This window comes from Erinaceus europaeus, unplaced genomic scaffold, assembly GCF_950295315.1.
Source record: "Erinaceus europaeus unplaced genomic scaffold, mEriEur2.1 scaffold_287, whole genome shotgun sequence".
In the NCBI taxonomy this organism is placed as follows: domain Eukaryota; kingdom Metazoa; phylum Chordata; class Mammalia; order Eulipotyphla; family Erinaceidae; genus Erinaceus; species Erinaceus europaeus.
Window position 1 is genome coordinate 46,420 of NW_026647563.1, and position 10,368 is coordinate 56,787.

The window sequence follows — 10,368 nt, forward strand, 5'->3', positions numbered from 1 at the left end:
CTGCTGAAGAGAGGAGAAGACTCCCCTAAGACTCACCAAGTGCAACTGTGAGTCTCCATTGCTACTGCCCTCAGAGGCTAGAGCAGCAGGGAGGAGGCCCTGTGCTGACATCTGGGAACAGAGAACTGACCAGGACACTCAGAAGAGCTACATATTGGTGGCCTAGCAGTAGGACTATACAGTCAGAGCCTTTTCACATTGTTCTACTGATGAGAACACGGTGAATAATTACCTCAGAACCTACAGAATATAAACCAAACTTGTTTAGACATTCACAGGGCCCAGCAGTGCTGCCTAGCTTGGCAGAGAAACTGAATTGAGCCCAGAGCTTTGGATCCTTGGGGTGTGAGAGTGTCTTTGCATAACCACTGTGCTCTCTCTCTCCCACCTGATTTGTCTCTTGGTCAGGAGTGAGTGATTAAGCTAAGAAGCCTACTTATAGTTTAAAAGCCTTCAGGTTCCCATAGCCTACAGAGAAGAAAAAGAACAAAGGAGGCTTTTAACACACTCTGTACTCCAACTCAGGAATTAAATAATATTGAAACAACTGTTAATTTCCACAGCTGTGAACTCCTTAAGTACCTTACTCTGACACAAGTCAATCCAGACAAGAATGATCAGTAATTTGAAAAGTACTGAGACAGGGACCTCATAACATACTATATAGAATGCTTAAACCAACATGAAGAAATATCAGGGAAATGAGAGAGAAGAAAAGTCCACCTAAAAGCCCCCCCCAAAAGGTTGAACCACAAAATAGTGAGGTCAACATCCAAAAACTTCTTAAGTAAATAGTCACAGGAGTGAGTAAAGAGTTTGAAAGAATTTTCATAAAAAATGCAGAGACAAGAAATGAGACTCTGGAAGTAAACACTAATTATCTCAAGGTTATCAGGATCTAAAAGCTGAAGTAGCTGAGCTAAGAACACAACTAGCTGAACAAGCTAAAACAGTATAAGAACAGGGTAACAAAATAGATGAACTCCAGAAAACAGTAGAGGAGAGACAGAGTAGAATAAATGAGGGTGAAGACAGAATTAGCAAGATCAATGACAAATTAGAGACAACTAAGAAAGAAGTAAAAGAACTCAAAAAGAGATTAAGAGATACTGAAAACAACAACAGAGACATATGGGATGACTTCAAAAGAAATAATATATGCATTATTGGCTTACCAGAGGAAGAAAGAGAAGAAGGGGAAGGAAGCATTCTTTGGGACATAATAGCTGAGAACTTCTCTAGTATAGACAACACAAAAGATATAAAGGTTCAAGAAGCCCAGAGGATCCCAAACAGAATTAACCCAGACTTAAAGACACCAGAACACATCATAGTTAGAATGGAAAGGAATAAGGATAAAGAAAGGATCCTAGAGGCTGCACAAGACTACTGTATCTTGCTAGACTGTCATTCCGACTAGATGGAGGCATAAAAACCTTCTTAGACAAGCCACAGTTGAAGGAATCAACTATCACCAAGCCTTCCCTGAAAGAAGTTCTGAAAGGTCTCTAATAAAGAGTCAGACCACCATAAATATGCCATAGATCAGAACACTGGGGAGTCGGGCTGTAGCGCAGTGGGTTAAGCGCAGGTGGCGCAAAGCACAAGGACCGGCATAAGGATCCCAGTTCGAACCCCGGCTCCCCACCTGCAGGGGAGTTGCTTCACAGGCGGTGAAGCAGGTCTGCAGGTGTCTATCTTTTCTCCTCCTCTCTGTCTTCCCCTCCTCTCTCCATTTCTCTCTGTCCTATCCAACAACAACAACAACAATAATAACTCCAACAGTAAAACAACAAGGGCAACAAAAGGGAATAAATAAATAAAATAAATATTTAAAAAAAAGAACACTCTAAAAATCTACAAGAATGGCATTAAAATATCTTCAATATTTGATATCAATAAATATCAATGGCCTGAATTTACCTATTAAAAGGCACAGGGTAGGAAAATGGATCAGAAAACACAACCCAACAATATGTTGTCTTCAGGAAATGCACCTATTCAACAAGACAAACACAGACTCAAAGTGAAAGGATGGAAAAATATCATATAAGCCAATGGGCCACAAAAAAGGGCAGGAACAGTTATTCACATATCAGACATGATAGACTTTAAAGTAAATAAAATTTAAAAAGATAGGAAAGGGCACTACTTAATAGTCAGAGGATTAGTCAACCAAGAGAACTTAATAATTATTAACATCTATGCACCCAATGAAAAGCCATCTAGATATATCAAGCTTCTACTGAAAGAGCTACAGCAATATATCACCAGCAACACAGTCATAGTAGGGGACTTCAACAACCCACTCTCACATCTTGACAGATCACCCAGGAAGAAAATCCATAAAGAAATGAGAGCTAAATAAGGAGATAGATAAACTAGAACTATTGGACATTTTCAGAGTCATTCAGCCCAAGAAACAAGAATACACCTTCTACTCAAATCCATATGGCTCATGCTCAAGCATATGTTAGTCCACATACACAGCATCAGCAAATTCAAGAGCATTGAAATCATCCCAAGCATCCTCTGAAACCACAGTGGAATTAAACTAACACTTAGCAATCGACAAAAGATTAGTAATAGTCCCAAAAAGTGGAAGCTCAACAGTATACTACTTCACAACTACTGAGTCAAAGAGGAAATAAAGGAAGAAATCAAAATGTTTTGAGAGTTTGATGAAAATGAAGACACAAGCTATCAAAACATTTGGGACACAAGTAAGACAGTAATGAGAGGGAAAATTCATAGCCATACAAGTGCACATTAGGAAACAAGAAAAAGCTCAAAGAAACAACCTGAGTGCACACTTTTTTTTTTCTCTTTTGACTTTTTTTTTTTTATTTAAGAAAGGATAAATTAACAAAACCATAGGGTAGGAGGGGTATAACTCCACACAATTCCCACTACCCAATCTCCATATCCCACCCCCTCCCCTGATAGCTTTCCCACTCTCTATACCTCTGGGAGCATGGACCCAGGGGCATTGTGGGTTGCAGAAGGTAGAAGGTCTGGCTTCTGTAATTGCTTCCCTGCTGAACATGGGTGTTGACTGGTCGGTCCATACTCCCAGTCTGCCTCTCTCTTTCCCTAGTAGGGTGTTAGGTTGTGATCAGCGGATGCAATATTATTTGATATGGATTGGGAGAAGCAAACGGGAAAGTGGGCCCTATCCAAGGGTTCCAGGACTGGGGGAAGTAGGGGCTCTATAGTGGAGATGTGAGGTTCCTGCTGTCTTAAGGTTCAAAAAGACAATCGATAGTTAATGTTATCATCACATTATTTGGTAATTGGGTTAACTTTGAAAAGTCCTTTTGTTATGGTTTGCTGTACAGTACCCAGTATCTTGTATATAGCTGTGCTATTGGATGCTTCTAATCTACTTGGTCTAGGCTTTTAAGAGAGTCTGCATATCAAATATACAGCCTATATATTAAAAAGATTCAGTTTGTGGTTTTTATTTTATTTTATTTTATTTTATTTTTTTATTTAAGAAAGGATTAATTAACAAAACCATAGGGTAGGAGGGGTACAATTCCACACAATTCCCACAACCCAATCTCCATTTCCCACCTCCTCCCATGATAGCTTTCCCATTCTCTATCCATCTGGGAGCATGCACCCAGGGTCATTGAGGGTTGCAGAAGGTAGAAGGTCTGGCTTCTGTAATTGCTTCCCCGCTGAACATGGGCGTTGACTGGTCGGTCCATATTCCCAGTCTGCCTCTCTCTTTCCCTAATAGGGTGGGTCTCTGGGGAAGCAGAGCTCCAGGATACATTGGTGGGGTCTTTAGTCAAGGGAAGCCTGGCCGGCATCCTGATGACATCTGGAACCTGGTGACTGAAAAGAGAGTTAACATACAAAGCCAAACAAATTGTTGAGCAATCATGGACCCAAAGCTTGGAATAGTGGAGAGGAAGTGTTAGGGGGGTACTCACTGCAAACTCTAGTGCACTTCTGCTTTCAGGCATATATTTTGCAGTAGTTTACGGATACGTGTGAACATATGTTCTCTCTCACAGAAACTGGTGTATATCTAGGTTTTGGGACTTTGTTAGAAAGTGAACCACCTGAGATGAAATTAGAGTATACTATGAAAGGAAAGGTCTCACCCGAGTAATGAAGCTGAAGGGTTGTCATTCCACACGTGAAGTCTCTGGACACAGTCTGAAGTGAAGCATGTTGAGGTGGCAATCGTTGTGTTGGTTCGGTTGTGATCGGCAGACGCAATATTATTTGATATGGATTGTGAGAAGCATACGGGAAAGTGGGCCCTATCCAATGGTTCCAGGACTGGGGGAAGTAGAGGCTCCATAGTGGAGATGTGAGGTTCCTGCTGTCTTAGGGTTCAAAAAGACAATCGATAGTTAATGTTATCATCACATTATTTGGTAATTGGGTTAACTTTGAAAAGTCCTTTTGTTAGGGTTTGCTGTACAGTAAGTACCCAGTATCTTGTATATAGCTGTGCTATTGGTTGCTTCTGATCTACTTGGTCTAGGCTTTTGAGAGAGTCTGCATATCAATTATACAGCCTATATATTGAAAAGATTCAGTTTGTGTTTTGAAAAACTTCGAGACATACAATTAATTTTCCCCCTGAGTGCACACTTTAAAGGAACCCTAAAGCAACCAGAAGGATAGAAATAACTAAAGTTAGGGCAGAAATAAATAACATTGAAAATAATAAAACCATACAAAAGATTGATGAAAGTAAATGTTGGTTCTTCGAAAGAGTGAAGAAAATTGACAGACCTTTAGCCAGACTCACAAAACAAAAAAGGAAGAAGACCCAAATATCAGATTGTACATGAAAGAGGAGATATCACAACAGACACCACAGGTATTAAACACATCATGTGAAGCTTCTATGAACAACTATTTGCCACCAAGCTAGAGGACCTGGAAGAAATGGACAACTTCCTAGATACCTATGAACATCCAAAATTAAATCAAGAGGAACTAGATAATATGAACAGGTCATCACAGCCAACAAAATTGAAACAGTTATCAAAAACCTTACCATGAATAAAAGTCCTGGACCAGATGGTTTTACAAATGAATTCTACAAAACCTGCAAGGAAGAGTTAATACCTCTACTTTTAGAAGTCTTACAGAAGATTGAAGACACTAGAATACTCTGTTCCAGAATATGTGAAGTCAACATCACTTTGATACCAAAAGCAGACAGGGACACAACCAAAAAAAAAAAAAAACTACAGAGTAATATCTCTGATGAACATAGATGCTAAAATATTAAACTAAATTCTAGCCAACTGGCTATAGCAGTATATTAAAAGGATTGTTCATCATGACCAAGTGGGGTTTATTCCAACGATGCAAGGTTTATTTAATATACATACATCAATCAGTGTGATCCACTACACCAATAAATTCAAGATCAAAAACCACATGGTCATATCAATAGATGCCAAGAAAGCCTTTGACAAAATCCAACATCCCTTTATGATCAAAACACTACAAAAAATGGGAATAGATGGAAAATTCCCCAAGATAGTAGAGTTTATATATAGAAAACCTACAACCAACATCATACTCAATGGTGAAAAAATTGGAAGCATTTCCCCTCAGATCAGGAACTAGACAGGGCTGCCCACTATCACCATCACTATTCAACATAGTGTTGGAATTCTTGCCATAGCAATCAGGCAGAAGCAAGGAATTAAAGGGATACAGACTGGAAGAGAAGTCAAACTCTCCCTATTTGCAGATGATATAATAATATACACAAAAATCCTAAGAAATCCAGCAAGAAGCTTTTGGAAATCATCAGGCAATACCATAAGGTGTCAGGCTACAAAATTAACATTCAAAAGTCAGTGGCATTCCTCTATTCAAACACTAAGAAGAAGATGAAATCCAGAAATCAATTCCTTTTACAGTAGCAACAAAACAATAAAATATCTAGGAATAAACCTACCAAAGAAATGAAAGACTTGTATACTGAAAATTATGAATCACTACACAAGGAAACTGAAAAAGACACAAAGAAATGGAAAGATATTCCATGTTCATGGGTTGGAAGAATTAACATCATCAAAACACAGAGCCATATAGAAATTTAATGCAATCCTCATCCAGATCCCAACCACATTTTTTAGGAGAATGTACCCAGACAATTAAATGGGAAAGAGGAATATCTTCAACAAATGGTGTTAGAAAAAATCGGTTGAAACAAGCAAAAGAATGAAACTGAACCACTACATTTCACCAAACGCAAAAGTAACTTCCAGGTGGATCAAGGACATGGATGTTAGGCCAGAAACTATCAGATACTTAGAGGAAAATATTGGCAGAAATCTTTTCTGCATAAATTTTAAAGACATCTTCAATTGTAGAGAGATTGTGGGGTATTGGTGGAGCCTGGCAGGGCTTGACTTGAGAGGTGAGACCGTCCTGTTAGTCTCTCTCTATGGAGGGGTTGAGCAAAAGAGGCCATACAGGAACCTCAAAAGGTCACCAGTCATATAAGTCTTCCCTGCCTCACAAAACATCCTGCATCTTCCAGCCTCCGAGAGCCAGCAGTCCTTAAAACATTAAGCCTGCTCCACCCTATATTCCTTTTATTATCTACATATTAATCTTCTGCTCAGCTATTAAAAGTGGTGATTTCACTGTTTAAAGCTCATCTTGGATGGAGCTTGAAGACATCATGTTTAGTGAAATAAGTCAGGAACAGTCAGGAACATGAGATGATCACTCTCAGGCAGAAGTAGAAAAACAAGATCAGAAGAGAAAACACAAGTAGAACCTGAACTTGAGTTGGTGTATTGCACCAAAATAAAAGACTCTGGTGTCGGTGGTTGGGGGAGAGTACAGGTCCTGGAAAAGAATGACAGAGGACCTAGTGGGGTTTGTATTGTTATGTGGAAAACTGAGAAATGTATGCATGTACAAACTATTGTATTTACTGTCAAATATAAAACATTAATCCCCAATAAAGAAATTAAAAGATTATTTAAAAATAAAGAATGATTGAAAACTGCTGCATTACGGTGTGTTAAATGTAAGCAGTATGTATTTGTAGAGGTGAAAGTTTTAGGTTTGAAGAACGTCCTAGAGAAATTTGTGAAAATAAATCCAGAGGTCTGGAAACATTTGACTTTGAAATGAAGATGGTGGGCCAGGTGGTGATGCACTTCATTAAACACATACATTACCATGTGCAAAGATCTGGATTCAAGATCTGTTCCGTGTGTGTGTGTGTGTGTGTGTGTGTGTGTGTGTGTTGGGGACTTCACATATGGTGAAGTAGTGCTAAAGGTGTCTCTTTTCCTCTATCTTTCCCTATCTCCTCCTTCATTCTCAAATTTCTCTGTCCCATCAAATTAAAAAAATGGAAAATAAAAATGAAAACTTATAAAAGAAGAAGTAGGAGGAGATGAGAGATAGACCATAAAAGACTAGTGACAGAAATCAAAGTGGCAACATAACTCACCTGCAAAGTGCCTGCTTTGCCATGCATATGATGCAGGTTTAAGTGATGGCCCTCAAGGACCGTTAGGAGGGAAGCTTCAATGTTGTGTCTCTTTTTATCTGAAAAAAAATCTGCCTGGATTGGTGATACCTTGGCCACCACAAAATAAAAAGTAGTGACAGAAATGGAGGAGAAAAAACACCTAGAAGTACCCAAACTTCTGGACTGGATTTCCTTCCTCCCTTCCTTCCTTCCTTCCTTCCTTCCTTCCTTCCTTCCTTCCTTCCTTCCTTCCTTCCCCCCTTTCTTTTTTTTATTTTATTTATAAAATGGAAACACTGACAAAAACATAGCATAAGAGGGCTACAACTCCACACAACTCCCACCACCAGAACTCCATAATCCATCCCCTCCGCTGATAACTTTCCTATTCTCTATCCCTCTGGAAGTATAGACCCAGGGTCATTATGGGGTGCAGAAGGTGGAAGGTCTGGCTTCGTAATTGCTTCCTTGCTGAACATGAGCATTGGCAGGTCTATCCATACTCCCAGCCTGTCTCTTGTGGGGCAGGGTTCTGCGGAAGTGGGGCTCCAGGACACATTGGTGAGGTCATCTGCCCAGGGAAGTCTGGTTGGCATCATGATAGCATCTAGAACCAATGGCTGAAAAAAAGAGTAAATACAGGGAATCGTTCGGTAGCACAGGTAGCGTAGCGGGTTAAGTGCACATGGCGTAAAGCCCAACGACTGGTGTAAGGATCCTTGTTGGAGCCTCCAGCTCCCCACCCGCAGGGGAGTCGCTTCACAGGCAGTGAAGTAGGTCTGCGGTGTCTATCTTTCTCTCCCCCTCTCTGTCTTCCCCTCCTCTCTCCATTTTTCTCTGTCCTGTCCAACAATGACTACATCAATAACAACAACAATGATAATTACAACAATAAAAGAACAAGGGCAATAAAAGGGAATAAACATTTTTAAAAAAAACAGTTAATATATACAGCCAAAAAAATGTTGACTGATCATGAATCTAAAGGATGGAAAAGTTCATATGAAGAGTTGGGGGGGGGTCTCCGTTTTACATATAGTTAGTAGTTTTATATATATAACATTTTAGTTATAGTCCAAAGAGCCCATGACTATACTAGTTTTTTTTTTTCTTCCCTGAGCCTGACATCTGATATGCAGGTGGATCAGTCTTTTGAAGCAAGATTTCTTGAAGTTCTGAATAGCACTCCAGAGTAGATACTGAGTTTGCAATTGAGGTCACTGGTGACATTTCATTGGTGACATTCATTATATCAGCTTAGAGGAGTGCTGAGAGGGGAAAAAAACTGACCTTTGGTCTTGGCTGAAAAGTCAGGTAAATTAAGGATAGAAGGCACAAAAATACTTTTATGGTATTATAAAGAAAAATGTCTCAACTTTTGCATATGAAGGGCGTCCTATGACACAAACTTGCTAGAAGTACTTTATCAGTCCTTATTTTAGATTCGATTTCAATACATTGGGTACTCTTCCTGAGTTCTGTATATAAATCTGAGAAACCAGTAGAGAGATCATTTAGTAAACAGACACTTCCCAACATTTATCACATGCAAGATCCTATTCTTCGGATACAGGATTTCATTGATTTCTCACAAAAATAATTATTAAAGTTATCATCCCCAGTAAAGCAGGTCAGCAGGTGTCTTTCTCTCCCCCTCTCCGTCTTCCCCTCCTCTCTCCATTCCTCTCTGTCCTGTCCAACAATGATGACATCAATAACGACAACAATAATAACCACAACAATAAAAAACAAGGGCAAAAAAAGGGAAAATAAATAAATAAATAAAGCCATCATCCCTAGCTCAAGAGTTAAAGTAGGAAGTTGGGCGGTAGTACGGCGGGTTAAGCGCAGGTGGTTCAAGCACAAGGACCGGCATAAGGATCCCAGTTCGAGCCCTGGGCTCCCCACCAGTAGGGGAGTAACTTCACAGGCCACAGGTGGGGAAGCGGGTCTGGAGTTCTCTCCCCCTCTCTGTCTTCCCCTCCTCTCTCCATTTCTCTCTTTCCTATCCAACAATGACAATGTCAGTAACTACAGCAATAAAAAAGCAAGGGCAACAAAAGGGAATAAATAAATAAAATTTTTAAAAAAGAGTTAAAGTAATGAGAGAAATACAGTGTGACCTCAACTTCCATCACTTTGCTTTGGTGGTGTAGCCTCAGGAAGGCTTTTTTTCTCCCCTCTTGCTTATGGGTCTTGCAGGTTTTGAAAAATTTCCCCCCTCTTTCTGTGATCTTTACCTGATTATTTCACTAGAGTCTAGTACTCTTTGTCTTGCAAGTTGCAAGCAGGATCATCACTTACATCAGAGCTGCTTGCTCTCAGGCCTCAGTTCTCATCATTTTGTTGCTTCCTCTTCTGCCAATCTTAGAAGATCTTCATGTAAGTATTTCCTCCAAGCAGTATATCCTTCTCGTGTAAGGTCAGTCTTATTTTAAAATCTAGGAAGTATAAAAATTTTCTAAAACAGTGTCTCTTCAAAGGGTATTGTTAACTGAGGGACTGGTGTAAAGCTTTCTGTTAGGGCTGAGGAGAGATCAACCCCAAGGGCTGTAAATCATTTTGTCTGAGCCTGCCATATGCTGATGCAAAATTCAATGTCTAGGAGTCTCTTTCATCGCAATATTTAGGCTAATTTTTTAAGCTGACAATTTTGTATGGTCTGCAGATGATGTTTTAAATATCCAAATGGCTCTTGAAAAAAGAAAATAAAGGCTCCTCACTCCTGCTTTATATCCATTAGAGAGTACTTATATATGGAACTGAGTTTTTATAAAACAAGTTTTAACACATGAAATTATCAAGAACAGGTTTTGCAGCACAACTATGAGTGACTGTAGGCATTTTAATCAGGCCTCTGTGTTGAATAATGTTTCTTACACAGA